This window comes from Bos taurus, chromosome 1 (genome assembly GCF_002263795.3).
Source record: "Bos taurus isolate L1 Dominette 01449 registration number 42190680 breed Hereford chromosome 1, ARS-UCD2.0, whole genome shotgun sequence".
NCBI classification, from domain to species: Eukaryota; Metazoa; Chordata; class Mammalia; order Artiodactyla; family Bovidae; genus Bos; species Bos taurus.
The window spans coordinates 57,072,805-57,095,102 of NC_037328.1; the positions used below are offsets into that span (position 1 = coordinate 57,072,805).

At 37.3% G+C, this 22,298-nt stretch overlaps 1 long non-coding RNA gene across 2 annotated transcripts; it reads right to left on the reverse strand.

The window, feature by feature from the left end:
• Window positions 1–377: 377 nt before the first annotated feature.
• LOC104970846 (uncharacterized) lies at window positions 378–15,722 on the reverse strand. 2 transcript variants are annotated; one of them, XR_001500388.3, is made up of 3 exons: window positions 15,463–15,722; window positions 8,174–8,345; window positions 378–5,390 (listed from the first exon to the last, which is right to left on the reverse strand). It is a non-coding gene; the product is annotated as an uncharacterized lncRNA (long non-coding RNA). The 2 variants fall into 2 exon arrangements; XR_001500389.3 differs by having other exon boundaries at window positions 8,179–8,345; window positions 15,463–15,720.
• Between the last annotated feature and the right edge of the window lie 6,576 nt (window positions 15,723–22,298).

Below are 22,298 nucleotides of genomic sequence, written 5' to 3' on the forward strand. Positions count from 1 at the left end.
TTTGAGTAGGCTCCGGGAGTTGGTGGTGGACAGGGAGACCTGGCATGTTGCAGTCCATGAAGTCACAAAGAGTCGGACATGACTGAGTAACTGAACTTGAGAGAGTCATTTCCTAGGCAGGTTGATAGGGAGTCTAGGGGTCCCCAAGGAGAGAGGGGTCTGGAATTCTCAAGGAGGAAGAAAGGACAAACTTTTTTTCTTTCTCCACATTCCTTAGGATTATATAACAATAATGTATCCTGCCTAAGGACAGTCTCTGGATCAAACCTTCTGGCTAATTCTGTTATCTTAAAATGTAAATTATGGGAGGTGTTTACAACCTCCAGACATTCTTTGGAGTATATAACTTCATGGTTAACACTAGCAAGGGGGTACTCTTTCTACCCTCTTCTGATGCCTATGTCAGAAGCTTTCTCTATCTCCTTTATACTTTAATAAAACTTTATTACACAAAAGCTCTGAGTGATCAAGCCTTGTCTCTGGCTCCGGATTGAATTCTTCTCCTCCGGGGGCCAGGAATCCCGGTGTATTTGCGTGATTCAACAACAACCTTTCAAACTGAACTGAACTGATATATGTATGGTTATCTTAAGCTGCTTATCTATTTAAATGCATTTTTACAGCTCTGCATTTTCCCTCACAATGTGTGCAGATTTTACATCATATTTTATACCATTTTGTTTTGTGTATCCCTTAATATAGCCTCCCAGGTAACTCTGTGGTAAAGACTCCATCTGCCAATGCAAGAGAAACAGATTTGATCCCTAGGTCAGGAAGATTCCCTTTGAGAAGGAAATGGCAACTCACTCCAGTATTCTTGCCTGGGAAATCCCAAGGACAAAGGAGCCTGGTGGGCTACAGTTCATGAGGTCGTAAAAGAGGCAGACATGACTTAGCAACTAAAACAACAACAATTCTTAAACTACTCATTGTGGATATAGATAATTTTACCCCCTTTGTCTTTTAACCTTCCTTATACTTTATACATTGTTTATTTACTACCTTTACTGTATATTTGCTTTCACCAATGAGATTTTTACTTTTGTGATTGGCTTGTAAAATTTTATATTTTGAGTTGTAGCCTTTTCTTTTTTGTTTTTAACATTTAACATTTGTTGTAAAGTTGGTTTAGTGGTGTTGACTTCTTTTAGTTTTTGCTTGTTTATGAAATTTTGATCTCTCCATTGAATCTCAATGAAATACTTACCAGGTAGAGTATTCTTGGTTGTAAGTTTTTCTCTTCATCGCTTTAAATATATCATGCCACCCCTTTCTGGCCTGCAGATTTTCTACTGAAAAGTCAGCTGATAGTCTTATGAGAATTTCCTTGTGTGTAAATTTTTGTTTTTCCCTTGCAGATTTTAATATTCTCTCTTATCTTTACTTTGGCATTTTAATTAAAAGGTGTTTTTGTGAGTTCCTTTTTGGGTTGATTCTATTCAAGACTCTCTGTATTTCCTGGACCTGTATGTCTGTTTAATTTCCCAGGTTAAGGATGTGTTCAGTTGTTATGTCTTCAAATATGTTCTCTGTCTCTTTCTCTCTCTTTTCCTATGAGGCCTCTATAATGCAAATATTGGTGTGCTTGATGTTGTCTCAAAGTTCCTTTAAATTGTCTTCATTTCTTTTTATTATTTTTTCCTGCTCAGTTTCAGTGACTTCAACTATTCTGTCCTCTAATTCATTGATCCATTCTGCTGCACCATCTAATCTAATGTTGACTCCTACTTCTTTATTTTTTATTTCAATTATTATATTCTTCAGCTCTGTTTGGTTCTTCTTTATATCTTCTGACTCTTTGTTAACTTTTCACCATGTTCATCCATTTTTCTCCCAAGTTCTATTATCATTATCTTGGACTATTTGTCAGGTTAATTGTCTATCTCCACTTCACTTATTTCCTCTTCTGGGATTTTATCTTTTTCCTTCTTTGGGATTATTTCTTCTGTTGCCTCATTTTACCTAACTTGCTTTTGCTGTCTATCTGGGCTTCCCTGGTGGTTCAGCTGGTAAAGAATCCACCTGCAATGTGGGATACCTGTGTTTGATCCCTGGGTTGGGAATATCCCCTGGAGAAGGGAATACCCACTCCAGTATTCTGGCCTGGAGAATTCCATGGAGTCTATAATCCATGGGGTTGCAAAGAGTCAGATAGACTATATTTGACAGGTTGGTTGTGTTTCCTGACCTTAGAGAAATGGCTTTTTGTAGGAAATGTCCTATGCAACTCAGCAGCACATTCCCCTCTCGTCACCAGAGCTATATATGCTAGAGGTGCTCCTTATTTGGGTTATGTGGGTCCTTCTGGCCCTGGATTGGTTGGTTGTCATGCCTTGCCTTCAGAGGAGGCTCCCAGCCATTAGAGGGCAGGGTTGAGTCACAAGGCTGCTGGCCACATTACCTCAGGCAGTCCCAGTGTAGTTCTGATCTACTGGTGGTAATAGATGGGTTCTGGAGTGCGTGAATATGGTGCCAACAATCTCAGATCTAGTATTGGCTTGTTGGTGGGTAGGATTGGTTCTTGATGTGGCTGGTTGTTGGATTCAGGCTGCCTCAAAGCAGATGTTGGCCCACTGGTGAGTGTCCTGAGTTGTCCAAGCTGTCTCATCACAGATCTCTGAGGTTCTGTTTAATTTTTTTCAGTCTTTTTTTTCTCCTGTTTCTTAGACTAGATAAAGCTTCCCTGGTGGCTCAGAGGGTAATCTCAATTGGTCTATGTTTAAGTTTATTGATTCTAATTTCTGTCTCCTTGAACCAGTTGTTGAGCTAGTAAATTTTTCATTTTGGTTATACTTTTCTAATCCAGAATTTCTATACATTCCTTTTTATAATTTTTTACCTGTTTATTGATATTTAGTGATACATCACCCTTAATATACTTTTCTTTAATTTTTTAGACATGGTTTCTTTTAGAATATTTTTCTGGGATTTCCCAGTTATTCTTTAAAATTGTAATGCTTGTGTTCACATCTTTATTACTCACAAGAAAAGAATTAGGGGCAGGGTTTTCACCATAATAAAGCTTCCTGTTCCTCAACATAGCAGCAGTACTTCTCACTGACTCAGAGACTGCTGGGCATCTAATCCTAATACCTTTTATTCACAATGAATTCTTTCTCCATCTCAGAAACAGTTCCCAAAACCAGGCATAATATATTCATAGTATCTGTTTCCATTTCCTTTTGAAAACTGAGTTTTCTCTGCCTCATTAACCAAGGCAATATCACTCATGTGGGTAGCAGACTCTTGAGTGTGGGCTTAGAAGCTGGAATATAGATAGAAGGAAGTTCTGTCTTAAGAGAAATCAGGGAAGACTTTTGATACCTAGAGCCATAGGAAAGAGATGAATATTGTCACATGAGGTGGTGGGGGGGTGGATAGGGAGTGGTAACCACCCATGCCAATAGAGCTTTTTATTTTCCTGACTCAGGAGCTGAGGGAGAAGTTATGAGAGGAGAAGGTGATTTTTATAGAGATTCATGAGAGACAAAAAGAGAAGAGACTCCCCTGGTGGCTCAGACGGTATAGAATCTGCCTACAATGCCGGAGACCCGGGTTCAATCCCTGGGTCGGGAAGATCTCCTGGAGAAGGAAATGGCAACCCACTCCAGTATTCTTGGACAGAGGAGCCTGGTAGGCTACAATCCATTGGGTTGCAATGAGTCGGACATGACTGAGTGACTTCATTTTCACTTTCTTTCATGAGAGACAAAAAGAGAAAAGAGAAGGCTTAGTGCTCAAAATATGTTTTGTGTGTGAATACATTATTATGTGCACGTGGATGGGAGTGGGGAGGTATGGCTACGTATGTAGTAACTGGAGGCTGGTTAATGATCCCACTCCAGAGAAGCTAAGCCCAACTGTATTTTTTCTGAGAACAGTACTTGCCCCAAGTCCTAGCCCATTCCACTCCACCCCATTATCCAGCTCCTCATGCTTCCCCTCTGGGTACAAGGATTAGGTAGCCCTGGTTTCAGTTCCCTAACCCTGGTCCATTTGGCTAATTAAGTGTAATTCTAGGAGGCTCTGGGTAAAGATCACCAACCGTAACTTATAAGACAGAACATAAGAGTCCAAAAGACACTAAATAGACCAGCAATAACAGACGTGAAGAAGGAACTCACTTTCAAACGAACTATTCATCTTAAACTATGCTGTGAACTGCTTTTTCCAGGATTCCAACAAGAAGAAGACATTAAAGGAGAAAAATGGAAACCAAAGCACCAGGTGAGAAGTGCTTTCCCTCCATTTAAAATTGTACATAGAGAAATGAGTTTATAGGAAGATGAAAGTGATTTGTGTCTGTTTTTTTTTTCACTTTAATACATAAATAGTATTAACTTTGAAACTGCTTGATGATTTTACAGGAAAGTTATTTTTTAATTTTCCTACTCCAGCTGTTTGAGGAGGTGGATATTAGGGATTTAGATGCTGAGAGGAAAGATTTTTAGAAATTTACCATACTTCTGTGGAAAGCAGTCTTTTCACTTGATCTCATTGTAGATAAACATATGCATGGCATACTTAAGTAACAGAACATAAAGACTGAGAAATGTTAGTAATACCCCCAAAAGAAGAGCTAACTAAATTTTCTTGCAAGTCAGCAGGTAACTTTTAAGACCCTGTATATAAATCCTGCAACAGGACAGCAGGCAGATATGGTTAAGTAAAATTTTATGCACTGACCGGAGGTTGAATAGAATTGTCACACAAGGAAGTTCAAAAATCAAGATTACATTTTAACGAATTTTCATTGCAAGTGGTTATTGAGTAACATTTTTGGCAGGAAATGCTCCTTTTAGTTTCAGAATTCAGGGAATGAAATACTCCAAATGCTGGTGAAGGTTTTATCATCAAATTTCATGGGCTTTCCACTCCATTCCTGTTATCCAGCTCCTCATGCTTCCCCTCTGGGTACAAGGATCAGGTCACTTTTCACTTTTTCTCTCAAATGCACTTGGCTCAAAATCAATGACAAATAAATGCCAGCCTGTAGTCTCTTTACCTATATAAGGTTAGATGAAGAGGACATTATCTTTGGGTCTGCATGTTAACCATGTAGCTATCCAAATTGTTGGTAACTAGCAGTTTAAGTTTAATGTATTTGAAATGGTGACTTAGTAAACAGAAAATGAAAGAAATGTAATAAGCACTGCTTCTGAAGTGAGCCCAAGTAACTCAAACTGGGCAGCCAGAAACCTATTGGAAGCAAATGAATTATTTGCACATTAGTTAGTTGGTTTTGTATTATTACTTGCAACTCACTTGCCTTTTAAGTTTGATTTGTTCTTAGGCTCTTCTTGATGATTAAGAAGTTCTTCATTTTTTTGTGTAGTCAAATCTGTTGGGATTTTTGGTGGGTTTGCTTATCATTACAAACTGAGATATACCTGAAACACATGAATGATGTAATAAGTACTCAAGACCTGTTGTTTTCTGGTCATTTAAAAATAATTTTATTAAAGATATTTAACTCAAATCCATCTTAAGTCAGTTTGATTAATGGTAAAGGCAATAACTAATGTTCTATAAGGAACAGCAGAATTTAAAAATATCATGATAACTTCTTGTTAAGGATTTTTTCATGGGGGAAGTATCATTTGAATTTAGCTAGATGGTTTAATCAAAAGTTGAATGTGGGGTGACATGCTGAGGACAAAAAGTGTGATAGGTAAAGAAATCATTATGTTCAGGTTTCTTCTTCTTAACTTACTGCTGCTTCTAAAATGCAAAATGGAGAAGATTGTCACCAGATAATTCAGAATCTAGTGACCAGTATGTAAAAAAATAATAATGAAATGGAGTGTTAAGCACAATTATAGGGTGTTACGGAATGAATGATAGTTAGTTAGCTTGTTACACTTGCATGTTTCTCTTTTGACTTCTTTTGGTATTTTCTGTCTTTCCTTGAGGGCAGGGACTACATCACCCATAATAACTAAAATATCTATGGTTATTTATAACTGGCGTTGTATCTATATGTTCTCTTTTGATATTCACAATGCCCTGTGAGTCAGGTACCATTAAGCCCATTTTTTCAGATGAAAATCCTAAGCAGGAAGGTAAATGCTACAAGACTACACTTCTTGAAAGTAACCCAGGTAGGACATTATCACAGTCTTTTGTTGACTGATGAAATACTGTGTATGCAACAAATGCGTTATCTGTATTTAAATATTCTACAATGTTGTGTACATAGTTCCAGGCTAATACAGTTTTGAAATTATGTGTTCATAATTTGAACATGAAAAATCAAGAGAAGTAGATGAAAACAGAGAACATATCCTGAGGTAAATAAAATACATGAAGATTTTCTTTTTCAACCTTCACATTTCAGTAAAACAGAAATACATGGAGGTGTATAAATGTAAGGATATAATTTGATTCATTTTCATAGTGATCACACCAATATATCCAGCACAGATCAAGAACAGAACATTAACAGCATCCCAAAGCCTTACTCCTACCCACTCCCTTTCACTGTCCTCTCCTAAGAGTGCCACTGTCTTAACTGCTTACACCATGGATTCATTTTATCTGTCATTAACTCTCTCTTACCAAACATGATATTGTCCACCTTCCATGTTAGTTATTCTGGTGCAGGTGTTGTTCAGGGTTTGGTTTGCATTTTTTTGATGAGTAAAGAAGCCAGACATCTTAAATATTTACCAGCCATTTAGACATTCTCTCTTGTGATGAGCATACTCAAATATTTTGCATAATAATAATTATTTTTTTGGCCAAGTCCACATGGAATCTTAGTTCCCCAACCAGGAATCAAGCACATGCCTCCTACAGTGGGAATGCAAAGTCTTAACTACTGGATTGCCACAGAAGTCCTTCAACTTTCTATTGAGTTGCTTGACTTTGTCTTACTGATTTGTAGAAGTATACATACATTAGAATACAAGTTTTTTGTTTTATATATAGTAAATATCTTCTTTCACTCTGTGGGTTGACTTTTTACTTCTGAAAATGTATTTTTTAAATGGGTCAATTTTCATTTCTTTATCATTTTATATTCTTATGAATGGAATAAGACATCAGATAATGATGTGTGTCCTGTCTAAGAAATCACTGGCTACTCTAGCCAAATAAATGCTTCACAACACTTTATTTTTAAAGCTCTGTTTTATCTTTCACGTATATTTAATGCATTTGGAATAGATTTTTTACCTCTGGTCTACAATGGAGGTTCATATATAAGTTTTCCAAAGAGTTGTCCAATTTACACATCATTTATTGGAAAGATCATCTTTTCCCCAATTCTATGTACTCTCTGTTTCATTTGTCATAAATATCAGATACTATGGGTTTCCCTGGTGGTTCAATGGTAAAGAATCCACCTGACAATACAGGAGATGCGTGTGTAATCTCTGAGTTGGAAAGATTCCCTGGAGACGGAAATGGCAACCCATTCCAGGATTCTTGCCTGGGAAATACCATGGACAAAGGAGCCTGGTGGGCTATAGAACATGGGCTTGCAAAGAGCCAGACATGATTTAGCGACTAAACAACAACAATTAGATGACTATATATGTCTGGGTCTATTTCTTACTTATTTCATCATATTTATCTGTTTGCTTATCCTTAAATCAGTATCACATTGTATTACTTAGTTTATATCTGGATAGCAAGTCTTCAGTTTATTACTTTGACATTTTTAGAGTCAACTTGTCATTTTCCAGAATTAAAAATTTTTTTAAACTGCTTTAAGTTATATCAGATTTGTATAAAGTCTAAAAAGTAGCTTGGAAAGTATTGGCATCTTTATGCTTTTTCCTATTTATAATCTAATATATCTTTCCACTTTAATTTTTCAGATATGTTTTGTAGATTTCAGTGAAGAAGTTTTATGTATCTTTATGTATCTGTCTATTCCTATGGATTTTTTTTTTTAATTTATGGAGGGTATTGCAAACAGTACTTTCAAGTTTATATTTTACATTTAATTATTGAAGAGAGATATATATATATATATATGTGTGTGTGTGTGTGTATGTACACCCCTTACCAGGTTTGCTCTATTAACATCTTGCATTAGTATGGTACATTTGTAATAATTATTAAATCAAATTTGATACATGGTTCATAACTGAAATCTACAGTTTATTCAGATTTCCTTAGTTTTTATTTAAAGTCTTTTTCTGCTTAAGTATCCCATCCAACATACATTACATTTTTTTTTGTTTCTTCTTAGGCTTCTATCACCTGGCAGCTTCTCAGAATTTACTTGTTTCTGATGGTCTTGATTATCTTGAGGTGTGTTGGTCGAGTATTTCATATAATTACCCTCAATCAAAATTTGTCTGATGTTTTTCTCATTATTAGATGGGTTATGAATTCTGGGGAGGAAGATCACAAAGGTAAAATGTCATTTTAATTATATCATGTTAAATATATATAGTATCTGTCACCCCCTTCTCCTCCTGCCCTCAATCTTTCCCAGCATCAGGGTCTTTTCCAATGAGTCTGCTCTTCACATCAGGTGGCCAAAGTATTGGAGCTTCAGCTTTAGCATCAGTCCTTCCAATGAATATTTAGGGTTGATTTCCTTTAGGATTGACTGGTTTGACCTCTTTCCTATCCAAAGGACCCTCAAGGGTCCTTCAGCACCGCAGCTTGAAAGCATCAGTTCTTTGATGCTCAGCCTGCTTTATGGTCCAACTCTCACATCTCTACATGACTACTGGAAAAACCATAGCTTTGACTATGTGGACCTTTGTGAACAAAGTGATGTCTCTGCTTTTTAAAACACTGTCTAGGTTTTTGAAAAGTTTATCCATGTCCTTTTGTGGTTTAGTAGCTCAATTCTTTTTATGGCTGAAAAATATTGTAGTATAAATGTCATTTTTTTAAACATTTACCTACCAAAGGCGTCTTGGTTGTTTTCAATTTTTTGTGATTACAAGTAAGGAGGTTATAAACATTTTCATGCATATTTCTGTGTGGATATGTGTTTTAGAAGAAGTTGGGTGAATACCTAGAAACACAAGTGTTGGATTATATGGTAAGCATATCTTTAGTTTTGTAAGAAACTGTCATGCAAAGTAACTACACCATTTTACATTATCATTAGCAATGAATGAGGGCTCCTGTTTTTGGCCACATTCTCACCAGCATTTAGTACTGTAATTTTTTTAAACCACTCCAATAATTCTGTAGTAGAATTTCACTATTGTTTTAATTTTCAGTTTCCAGATTACAAGAGATTTTGTGCATTTTTTCCTGTGCTCATTTACCATTTGTATCAATATATCTTCTTCAATGAGGTGTCTGTTTAGACTTTAGTCTAATTTTTAATTAAGTTGTCTGTTTTCTCATTAAAAAAAAATGTTTTGGATACAAGTCTTCTTTGGTCTAAATGTTCATGACCCCCTCCAAATTCATATATTAAAATCCTAACTCCCAAAAGTTATGGTATGAGCAGACTGGGACTTTGGGAGGTGTTCAGGTCATGAGGGTAGAGCTCTGATGCATGGGATTAGCACACTAAAGAAAGATCCACAAAGAATTTGGCCCCATCACCATAAGAAAATACAATGAGAAGTCAACAAACCACAAAAGGCCCTCACCCAATCATGCTGGCACCCTAATCTTGCACTTCCACTTTCAGAACTGTGAGAAATATATTTCAGTTGTTTATAAGCCACCCAGTATGTGGTATTTTGTTAAAGCAGCCTGAAAGAACTAAGAAAAAAGTCCTACCTTACATACATATTTTACAAATATGTTCTTCCAATCTGTGGCTTGTCCTTATAGTCTTTAAAAATTGTCTTTCACAAAACAAAAGTTTTTAATTTTAATGATGTCCAACTCTTCCATTTTTTTTTTTCATTCATGGATCATACTTTTTGTATTGTATCTAATGGCTCATCACCAATCCCAAGATTACCTAGATTTCCTCTTATTTTTTCTAGAAGTTTTACAGCTCTGCATTTTTTTTACTGATCTGTAAATCCATTTGAGTCAATTTTGTGAAAGTTAGATGTCTGTTAATTTTTTTAGCATATTGATGTTTTGAAAGGTTAGTAACAACGCCCTTACTCCCAAATTTATATCTACCTGGAACCTTAGACATGATCTTACTTAGAAATAGGGTCTTTGCAATAAGAATCTCAGGATGAAATCATCCTGGGTTAGGGTTAAGGACACCAGAAACTGATGTCCTTAAAGAATAGAATAGGACAAACAGAGACAGAGTAGAACAGCATATGAAGATGGAGGCAGATGTTACAGTGATGCATCTACAAATCAAGGAATGCCAAGATTTACTGGAAACCATTAGAAGCTTGGAGAGAAGGAACCAACACTGCTGTCACCTTGACTTAGGAGAAACTTGTATACAGGTCAAGAAATAACAGAGTGAGACATGAAAAAACAGACTGATTCAAAATTGGGAAAAGAGTATGACAAGGGTGTATACTGTACACCCTGCTTATTTAACTTATATGCAGAGTACATCATGTGAAATGCTAGCTTGGATGAATCACAAGCTAGAATCAAGACTGCTGGGAGAAATATCAACAACCTAAGATATGCAGATGATACCACTCTAATGGTAGCAAGTGAAGAGGAACTAAAGAGCCTTTTAATGAGGGTAAAAGAGGAGAGTGAAAAAGCTGGCTTAAGACTCAATGTTCAACAAACTAAAATCATGGCATCTGGTTCCATCACTTCACAGCAGATTCAGTTCAGTTCAGTCACTCAGTAGTGTCCGACTCTTTGCGACCCCATGGACTGTAGCATGCCAGGTCTCCCTGTCTAGCACCAACTCCCAGAGTTTACTCAAACTCATGTCCATTGAGTCAGTGATGCCATCCAACCATCTCATCCTCTGTTGTCCCCTTCTCCTCCGGCCTTCAATCTTTCCCAACATCAGGGTCGTTTCAAATGAGTAGGGGAGAAAGTGGAAGCAGTGATAGATTTTCTTTTCTTGGGCTCCAAAATCACTGTAGATGGTGACTTCAGCCATGAAGTTAAAAGACACTTGCTCGTCAGAGGGAAAGCTACAACAAACCTAGACAGCATACTAAAAGGAGAGACAACACTTTGCTAACAAGGGTCTGTACAGTCAAAGCTATGGTTTATCCAGTAGTCATGTATGGCTGTGAGAGTTGGCCCATAAAGAAGGTTGAGCACTTAAGAATTGATGCTTTTGAGCTGTGGTGTTGGAGAAGACTCTTGAGAGTTGCTTGAACTGTGAAGAGATCAAATCAGTCAATTCTAAAGGAAATCAACTTCGAATGTTCTTTGGAAGGACTGATATTGAAGCTGAAGCTCCAATACTTTGGTCACCTGACCCAAAGAGCCGACTATTGAAAAAGATCCTGATGCTGGGAAAGATTGGAGGCAGAAGAAGGGGCAAACAGAGAATGAGATGGTTAGATAGTGTCACTGACTCAATGGACAGGAATTTGAGCAAACTATGGGAAACAATGGAGAACACAGAAGCCTGTTGTCCCACAGTCCATGGGGTCACAGAGAGTTGGACATGACTTAGCAACTGAAAAATAACAATAACAACAACTTCTAGATGTAAAAATATTCTATTGTTTTAATCAATCAAGTGTGTAATAGTTTCTTATGGCATCCCTAGGAAAGTAATTAGACACCCAAGTATCACAACCACCTCATTTGTTATAAAGACTTTTTTCTTTTTTGAATTGTTTTTGCATGAAGCTAAAGGAAACTGGAATTAAATCATTGTCCTTCCACCACATGAGCTAGGCCTCTGGTAAAGTCTTTTCCCCTGGACAGAAGGTCTTTTTATGGAAAATGCACTGGCCTTATCTTAAAATGGAGACTTTCCTCTTTTCTTGCAAAAGATTAGGAGGTGATTTTTTTGGCTCTTCATCATGAGAACCTGGTGGAATTTCTGCTGGTGAAACCTATGGAATATCGTGATCTTCCCTAAGACTGAGGCCCTGAGTAGTTTGTCACCTATCTAGGTCACACCTAGCCTCCAGAAATTTATTGAAATTACCATTACTCATTTTAGTAGGTTAATTTATATTGTAACTTTTGAATTTGATAAATATTTGTTGATTAGGTATTATATAGCAGAAACTATTTATCAATGGTGAATAAGATAGGAGGGTTCATTTTCTAATGGGGGAAGAGAGGGAAATAAAAAGATAATTATAAACAGAGAGATAAGTGCTATGATAAGGGTAAGTCTAGGGTAGTATGAGGGCTTCCCCAGTGGCTCAGTGGTAAAGAATCTGCCTGCAATGCAGGAGATGTGGGTTCGACCTCAGGGTTGGGAAGATCCCCTGGAGGAGGTTATAGCAATCAACTCCAGTATTCTTGCCTGGAAAATCCCATGGATGGAGGAATCTGGCAGGCTCCAGTCCATAGCTTTGCAAAGAGTAGGACAGGACTGAAGCGACTGAGCAGGCACGTATAGGGTAATATGAAAGTACATTTCTCTTGATTCATACTGGGTTTTATTTTCATATTATCCATATAGGATAAAGCACAAAAATAATGAGACAGCCTTATTGGGAGAAAATGTGACGATTTTCTGCAATTTAACAACTCCAGCAGATGTTGTCCAAATTACCTGGCAGAAGATCCAAGATTCTTTGCCACAAAATATTGGCACATATACTGTAAATACGGAGAAAAGATTCTTCCACCATACACAGATCAGCTGCACTGCAAGGCCATTGAACCCAATTCCTCATTCATGACTATCCAAGAGGTGACATTTGAAGATGAAGCCTGCTACAAATGTTTATTTAATGTGTTCCCACATGGAAGCCATGGAGGACAAATCTGCCTTACCGTTATAAGTATATAAATGTTTCAGTTCAGTTCAGTTCAGTCACTCAGTCGTGTCCGACTCTTTGCGACCCCATGAATCGCAGCACGCCAGGCCTCACTGTCCATCACCAACTCCCGGAGTTCACTCATACTCAAGTCCATCGAGTCAGTGATGCCATCCAGCCATCTCATCCTCTGTCATCCCCTTCTCCTCCTGCCCCCAATCCCTTCCACCATCAGGGTCCCTCCAATGAGTCAACTCTTCACATGAGGTGGCCAAAGTACTGGAGTTTCAGCTTTAGCATCATTCTTTCCAAAGAAATCCCAGGGCTGATCTCCTTTAGAAGGGACTGGTTGGATCTCCTTGCAGTCTTCTCCAACATCACAGTTCAAAAGCATCAATTCTTTGGCACTCAGCTTTCTTCACAGTCCAACTCTCACATCCATACATGACCACTGGAAAAACCATAGCCTTGACTAGACGGACCTTTGTTTGGCAAAGTAATGTCTCTGCTTTTGAATATGCTATCTAGGTTGGTCATGACTTTCTTTTCAAGGAGTAAGCATCTTCTAGTTTCATGGCTGCAATCACCATCTGCAGTGATTTTGGAGCCCAGGAAAATAAAGTCTGACACTGTTTCCACTGTTTCCCCATCTATTTCCCATGAAGTGATGGGACCGGATGCCATGATCTTAGTTTTCTGAATGTTGAGCTTTAAGCCAACTTTTTCACTCTCCTCTTTCACTTTCACCAAGAGGCTTTTTAGTTCCTCTTCGCTTTCTGCCATAAGGGTGGTGTCATCTGCATATCTGAGGTTATTGATATTTCTCCCGGCAATCTTGATTCCAGCTTGTGCTTCTTTCAGCCCAGAGTTTCTCATGATGTACTCTGCATATAAGTTAAATATGCAGGGTGACAGTATACAGCCTTGACATATTCTTTTTCCTATTTGGAACCAGTCTGTTGTTCCATGTCCAGTTCTAACTTTTGCTTCCTGACCTGCATGTAGGTTTCTCAAGAGGCAGGTCAGGAGGTCTGGTATTCCCATCTCTTTCAGAATTTTCCACAGTTTCTTGTGATCCACACAGTCAAAGGCTTTGGCATAGTCAATAAGGTAGAAATAGATGTTTTTCTGTTTATGTGGGGTCAAAATTGTGGAGATTTGGTCTTTGATGGTTAAGACCCAGAGAAAGAATTTTAGAGAAGAAAAGACTAATAGAGCCATTCAGGCTAAGTCTTTTATTATATGGAAGAAAAAACAGAAGTCAATGATGATTACATAATTTGCCCATTTTTACACAGTGCAAGACCAGGCATAGCATTTAGGTCTTCTGCCCTCTCATCTAACTTTTTTTTTTGTACTAGATTGCACTGGCTTCAATCCATTGGATAAATCTCATGAGTGGCATGAGAGTTTTCACTGGGAAAGAGACAAAAAGAAAAAGAAATAGTAGAGAAGAAGAAAGGAGAAAGAAGATGCTAAGAGAATAAGAATTTCCCAATCTTCAAACTGACAAAACATTGAAGGAATAGTGATAGTGTCATAGTGTTACTTCATTATGTTACTATAAATTTAAAGTATTAGGGGTTTTGTATAATGTAATTTTTTATAATGGAAGAAGAATGATTTTTAAAAATATTTTGCCCAAGTTATGAAACATAGGTAGAAGTCTCTCATAGAAAATGCTACTAAAAATTGTTCTTAAAAATTTCTATTTCATTTTGCACAAAAGTTGATCAAATATTAAATATGCTCCTTGAAAATGAGAATCTACTTAGCATCACAAATAAAGATAAAGATTGCAGAGGAAATTGAGCAATGAGCAAATGAAGATATTATTATTCCTGCATTATAGTGTCAAAACTTTAACATTTGACTATTAAAAATGCTAACAATAAAATTCTAATTAATTTTAAATTTAAGTATTCAGAATGTGATTTAAGGTTGACTGGAAGTGGAGATCCTGGTTGTTCCTCTCAGATTGAAGGATAGTGGATATAGGAGATGGAATTGGGAGGTTTTGTAATATGTGAGGAGAGCTATTTGTGAGAGAGAGAGAGAGACATCTTTTCAACATTTTGTTTTCTATAAAAATTTTTGGAAAGTCCATCTTTAACACCATAGAAATCTAAGGTGACTTTTTAATATTTAATTTCGTTTATCTCTCTTTTTGCCTCAGCTGTATCTGAATTAAGAACTGAACTCCAGTCCAACCTTGACTCTGAAAATTTTATGAGATTTATTTACTCAGCTGTAGGAAACCTGCTCCTCAAATATCTCTTTTCCCATTACAAGTCTTGATCAATGCTCCAGAGGAATCCCTTGCTCTGAATCCCAAATGCACAGTTACTATCACTAAAATGTATAATGTTTCCTTGGAGATTGTGAGGTCCCTAAGACTCCAGCACCTGATCGTGCACATGGATCATCCTCTAAGGAATGAAGAGAAGATCATCCCTGTATCAGTTGAACAAGAAATATAAGTAATAAACAACAAGGGGGACTATTACCTTTAAAAAAAATCCACCCCCAGAAGTGTTTGCATAGTCATTAGTTTCTAAAAAATCTAAATCAGGATCATATACACATACATATGGTTAAAAGAATCAAATAATGAAGCTATGATCTACCCCAGCCCTGCTTCCAGGGGAAACTGCTCTTACGTGGCAAATTTTTAATTGATCTCTCTTACGTGTGTTCCACTGAACTTCTGCCACAGTTGGTGAAGATTAGGCTCCTTCAACTTTTGTTCCTCCCAGTATAGTTCCTTTCCTTTCAGTACAGTTTTTTTGCTGCTTACCTCTGCAACCTTTAGCAACATGGTTAAACCTGGTTTTTTTGTTTGTTTAATTTACCATAGAAACTCTTTCTTAGCTACACTTCTCTCCACCCACCTTTGTTTCAAGATTTGTCAACTGTATCTTCTCTTTCAAAGCCATAGTTAAACAGAGCGTAATTTTCCTAAAGAATTAAAATAATGATTTAAATATACCTAAATATTTTTTTGTAAATTTATTCATTTTAATTGGAGGCTAATTGCTTTACAATATTGTAGCAGTTTTGCCATACATTGACACGAATCAGCCACGGGTGTACATGTGTTCCCCATCCTGAACCCCCCTCCCACCTCCCTCCCCATACCATCCCTCTGGGTCATCCCAGTGCACCAGCCCCAAGCATCCTGTATCATGCATCGAACCTGGACTGGCGATGCATTTCACATATGATAATATACATGTTTCAATGTCATTCTCCCAAATCATCCCGTCCTCGCCCTCTCCCACAGAGTCCAAAAGACTGTTCTATACATCTGTGCCTCTTTTGCTGTCTCACATATAGGGTTATCATTACTATCTTTCTAAATTCCATAAATATACATTAGTACACTGTACTGGTGTTTTTCTTTCTGGCTTACTTCACTCTGTATAATAGGCTCTAGTTTCATCCACCTCATTAGAACTGATTCAAATGTATTTTTTTAATGGCTGAGTAATATTCCATTGTGTATATGTACCACAGCTTTCTTATACATTTGTCTGCTGATGGACATCTAGGTTTCTTTCATGTCCTGGCTATTATAAACAGTGCTGCGATGAACACTGGGTACACGTGTCTCTTTCAATTCTGGTTTCCTCGGTGTGTATGCCCAGCAGTGGGATTGCTGGGTCGTATGGCAGTTCTATTTCCAGTTTTTTAAGGAATCTCCACACTGTTCTCCATAGTGGCTGTACTAGTTTGCATTCCCACCAACAGTGTAAGAGGGTTCCTTTTTCTCCACACCCTCTCCAGCATTTATTGCTTGTAGACTTTTGGATAGCAGCCATTCTGGCTGGCGTGAAATAGTACCTCATTGTGGTTTTGATTTGCATTTCTCTGATAATGAGTGATGTTGAGCATCTTTTCATGTGTTTGTTAGCCATCTGTATGTCTTCTTTGGAGAAATGTCTGTTTAGTTCTTTGGCCCATTTTTTGATTGGGTCGTTTATTTTTCTGGAATTGAGCTGCAGGAGCTGCTTGTGTATTTTTGAGATGAATTCTTTGTCAGTTGCTTCGTTTGCTATTATTTTCTCCCATTCCGAAGGCTGTCTTTTCACCTTGCTTATAGTTTCCTTCGTTGTGCAAAAGCTTTTAAGTTTAATTAGGTCCCATTTGTTTATTTTTGCTCTTATTTCCATTACTCTTGGAAGTGGGTCATAGAGGATCCTGCTGTGATTTATGTCGGATAGTGTTTTGCCTATGTTTTCCTCTAGGAGTTTTATAGTTTCTGGTCTTAATTTTAGATCTTTAATCCACTTTGAATTTATTTTTATGTATGGTGTTAGAAAGTGTTCTAGTTTCATTCTTTTACAAGTGGTTAACCAGTTTTCCCAGCACCACTTGTTAAAGAGATTGTCTTTCCTCCATTGTATATTCTTGCCTCCTTGTCAAAGATAAGGTGTCCATAGGTGCGTGGATTTATCTCTGGGCTTTCTATTTTGTTCCATTAATTTATATTTCTGTCTTTGTGCCAGTACCATACTGTCTTGGTGACTGTAGCTTTGTAGTATAGCCTGAAGTCAGGCAGGTTGATTCCTCCAGTTTCATTCTTCTTTCTCAAGATTGCTTTGGTTATTTGAGGTTTTTTTGTATTTCTATACAAATTGTGAAATTATTTGTTCTAGTTCTGTGAAAAATACCATTGGTAGCTTGATAGGAATTGCATTGAATCTATAGATTGCTTTGGGTAGCATACTCATTTATTCTTCCAATCCATGAACATGGTATATTTCTCCATCTGTTTGTGTCCTCTGATTTCTTTCATCAGTGTTTTATAGTTTTCTATATACAGGTGAGAGGGTAACAGGCAGGAAGGCCAGGGGTCTCCAAACAGAGGAAATAGCCTGCAAGTGTCAGACATTTTTATCTCTCTTAAGCGGCAGGAGGAAACAAACTAGTGATATTTTTTCCTTCTCTATACAAATTTAAAAGGAGGTCTCTCTTAAAATACTGTGTTGCCATAATGACACCTAGTTTTGCCTGAAGTTAACTATTCTCAAACCTAGAGATAACCAATGCCTTTTTCTTATGGAAATGTTTGTCTTAAGCTATGCTAATGTACTACGCAGTTACCCCAAACTCTGTCTTCAAGTCGGTTCTGCCTCTTGGCTCCAAATCTACTTGACAAACCAGTATGTTATACTCAGATATTGTTCCCCTAATCTATGTAAATGACACTATTTCTATGGTGGTCTGCCCTTCTTCAAGATTCAAGTTAATAATTTTAGGCCCAGGATGAACCATTTGGTGCCAAGATTATCCCAAAATGCATCTTATGAGTGAGGGGCCTGGTGCCATTCTGAATTTTAAGACATTCCTTTCTTTCATTAACAGACTGCTAGTGACTATATAACATCCAGCTGAAGACTAGCAGGGGGGTACTCTTTCTGCCCCCTTCTGATGTCTATGTCAGAAGCTTTCTGTATCTCCTTTATACTTTAATAAAACTTTATTATACAAAAGCTCTGAGTGATCAAGCCTCGTATCTGGCCCCGGATTGAACTCTTCTCTTCCGGGGGCCAAGAATCCCAGCATCTTTGTGTGATTCAACAACAACCTCTCACAGGTCTTTTGTTTCTTTAGGTAGATATATTCCTAAGTATTTTATTCTTTTCATTGCAATGGTGAATGGAATTGTTTCCTTAATTTCTTTTCTGTTTTCTCATTGTTAGTGTATAGGAATGCAAAGGATTTCTGTGTGTTAATTTTATATCCTGCAACTTTACAATATTCATTGATTGAAGAGAGTGAAGTTGCTCAGTCGTGTCCGACTCTTTGCAACCCTATGGACTGTAGCCTACCAGTAGACTGTAGCCTACCTCTGTCCATGGAATTTTCCGGGCAAGAGTACTGGAGTGGGTTGCCATTTCCTTCTCCAATATTCATTGATTAGCTCTAGTAATTTTCTGGTGGATTCTTTAGGGTTTTCTATGATAGCATATTCAAAAGCAGAGACATTACTTTGCCAACAAAGGTCCGTCTAGTCAAGGCTATGGTTTTTCCAGTGGTCATGTATGGATGTGAGAGTTGGACTGTGAAGAAAGCTGAGCACCGAAGAATCAATGCTTTTGAACTGTGGTGTTGGAGAAGACTCTTGAGAGTCCCTTGGACTGCAAGGAGATCCAACCAGTCCATTCTGAAGGAGATCAGCCCTGGGATTTCTTTGGAAGGAATGATGCTAAAGCTGAAACTCCAGTACTTTGGCCACCTCATGCGAAGAGTTGACTCATTGGAAGACTCTGATGCTGGGAGGGATTGGGGGCAGGAGGAGAAGGGGACGACAGAGGATGAGATGGCTGGATGGCATCACTGACTCGATGGACGTGAGTCTCAGTGAACTCCAGAAATTGGTGATGGACAGGGAGGCCTGGTGTGCTGCGATTCATGGGGTCGCAAAGAGTCGGACACGACTGAGCGACTGATCTGATCTGATGTAGAGGATCATGTCATCTGCAAACAGTGAGAATTTTACTTCTTCTTTTCCAATCTGGATTCTTTTTATTTCTTTTTCTGCTCTGATTGCTGTGGCCAAAACTTCCAAAACTATGTTGAATAGTAGTGGTGAGAGTAGGCACACTTGTCTTGTTCCTGACTTTAGGGTAAATGCTTTCAATTTTTCACCATTGAGGATAATGTTTGCTGAGGGTTTGTCATATATAGCTTTTATTATGTTGAGGTATGTTCCTTCTATTCCTGCTTTCTGGAGGGTTTTTATCATAAATGGATGTTGAATTTTGTCAAAGGTTTTCTCTTCACCCATTGAGATGATCATATGCGTTTTATCTTTCAATTTGTTAATGTGGTGTATTACGTTGATTGATTTGCAGATGTTGAAGAATCCTTGCATCCCTGGGATAAAGCCCACTTAGTCATGATGTATGATCTTTTTGATGTATTGTTGGTTTGATATTTTGTTTGATATTGTTTGTTGTTTGATATTTTGATATTGTATGTTGTTTGATATTTTGTTTGTTAGAATTTTTAAAGGATTTTTGCATCTAAGTTCATCAGTGATATTGGCCTGTAGTTTTCTTTTTTTGTGGCATCCGTGTCTGGTTTTGGTATTAGGGTGATGGTGGCCTCATAGAATGAGTTTGGAAGTTTACCTTCCCCTGCAATTTTCTGGAAGAGTTTGAGTAGGATAGGTGTTAGCTCTTCTCTAAATTTTTCTAGAGTTCAGTTGTGAGGCCGTCTGGTCCTGGGCTTTTGTTTGCTGGAAGTTTTTGATTACAGTTTCAATTTCCGTGCTTGTGATGGGTCTGTTAAGATTTTCTATTTCTTCCTGGTTCAGTTTTAGAAAGTTGTACTTTTCTAAGAATTTGTCCATTTCTTCCACGTTGTCCATTTTATTGGCATATAGTTGCTGATAGTAGTCTCTTATGATCCTTTGTATCTTTGTGTTGTCTGTTGTGATTTCTCCATTTTCATTTCTAATTTTGTTGATTTGATTCTTCTTCCCTTGTTTCTTGATGAGTCTGGCTAACGGTTTTTCAATTTTATTTATCTTCTCAAAGAACCAACTTTTAGCTTTGTTGATTTTTGCTATGGTCTCTTTTGTTTCTTTTGCATTTATTTCTGCCCTAATTTTTGAGATTTCTTTCCTTCTACTAACCCTGGGTTCTCCATTTCTTCCTTTTCTAGTTGCTTTAGGTGTAGAGTTAGGTTATTTATTTGACTTTTTTCTTGTTTCTTGAGGTAAGCCTGTATTGCTATGAACCTTCCCCTTAGCATTGCTTTCACAGTGTCCCATAGGTTTTGGGTTGTTTTGTCTTCATTTTCACTCGTTTCTATACATATTTTGATTTCTTTTGTGATTTGTTGGTTATTCAGCCGTGTGTTGTTCAGCTTCCATATATTAGAATTTTTATTAGTTTTTCTCCCATAATTGACATCTAATCTTACTGCATTGTGGTCAGAAAAGATGCTTGGAATGATTTCAATGTTTTTGAATTTACCAAGGCTAGATTTATGGCCCAGGATGTGATCTATCCTGGAGAAGGTTCCGTGTGCACTTGAGAAAAAGGTGAAAATCATTGTTTGGGGGTGAAATGTCCTATAGATATCAATTAGGTCTAACTGGTCTATTGGATCATCTAAAGTTTGTGTTTTCTTGTTAATTTTCTGTTTAGTTGATCTATCCATAGGTGTGAGTGGGGTATCAAAATCTCCCACTATTATGGTGTTATTGTTAATTTCCCCTTTCATACTTGTTAGCATTTGCCTTACATACTGCAGTGCTCCTATGTTGGGTGCATATATATTTATAATTGTTATATCTTCTTCTTGATCCTTTAATCATTATGTAGTGTCCTTCTTTGTCTCTTTTCACAGCCTTTATTTCAAAGTCTATTTTATCTGATATGAGTATTGCTACTCCTGCTTTCTTTTGGTCTCTATTTGCGTGGAATATCTTTTTCCAGCCCTTCACTTTCAGTCTGTATGTGTCCCTTATTTTGAGGTGGGTCTCTTGTAGACAACACATATAGGGGTCTTATTTTTTGTATCCGCTCAGCCAGTCTTTGTCTTTTGGTTGGGGCATTCAACCCATTTACATTTAAGGTAATTATTGATAAGTATGATCCCATTGCCCTTTACTTTGTTGTTTTGAGTTTGAGTTTATACACCATTTCTGTGTTCCTGTCTAGAGAAGAACCTTTAGCATTTGTTGGAGAGCTGGTTTGGTGGTGCTGAATTCTTTCAGCTTTTGCTTGTCTGTAAATCTTTTGATTTCTCCTTCATATTTGAATGAGATCCTTGGTGGGTACAGTAATCTGGGCTGTAGGTTTTTCTCTTTCATCACTTGAAGTATGTCCTGCCATTCCCTTCTGGCCTAAAGAGTTTCTATTGAAAGATAAGCTGTTATCCTTATTGGAATCCCTTTGTGTGTTATTTGTTGTTTTTCCCTTGCTGCTTTTAATATTTGTTCTTTGTGTTTGATCTTTGTTAATTTGATTAATATGTGTCTTGGGGTGTTTCACCTTGGGTTTATCCTGTTTGGAACTCTCTGGGTTTCTTGGACTTGGGTGGCTATTTCCTTCCCCATTTTAGGGGCGTTTTCAAATATTATCTCCTCAAGTATTTTCTCATGGTCTTTTTTTTTTTTTTTTTTTTTTTTGTCTTCTTCTTCTGGGATTCCTATGATTTGATTGTTGATATGTTTAACATTGTCCCCGAGGTCTCTGAGGTTGTCCTCATTTCTTTTAATTCTTTTTTCTTTTTTCCACTCTGTTTCATTTATTTCTACCATTCTATCTTCTACCTCACTTATCCTATCTTCTGCTTCCATTATTCTACTGTTGGTTCCCTCCAGAGTGTTTTTTATCTTGTTTATTGCATTATTCATTATATATGGACTCTTTTTTATTTCTTCTAGGTCCTTGTTAAACATTTCTTGCATCTTCTCAATCCTTGTCTCCAGGCTATTTATCTGTAACTCCATTTTGTTTTCAAGATTTTGGATCATTTTCACTATCATTATTCTGAATTCTTTTT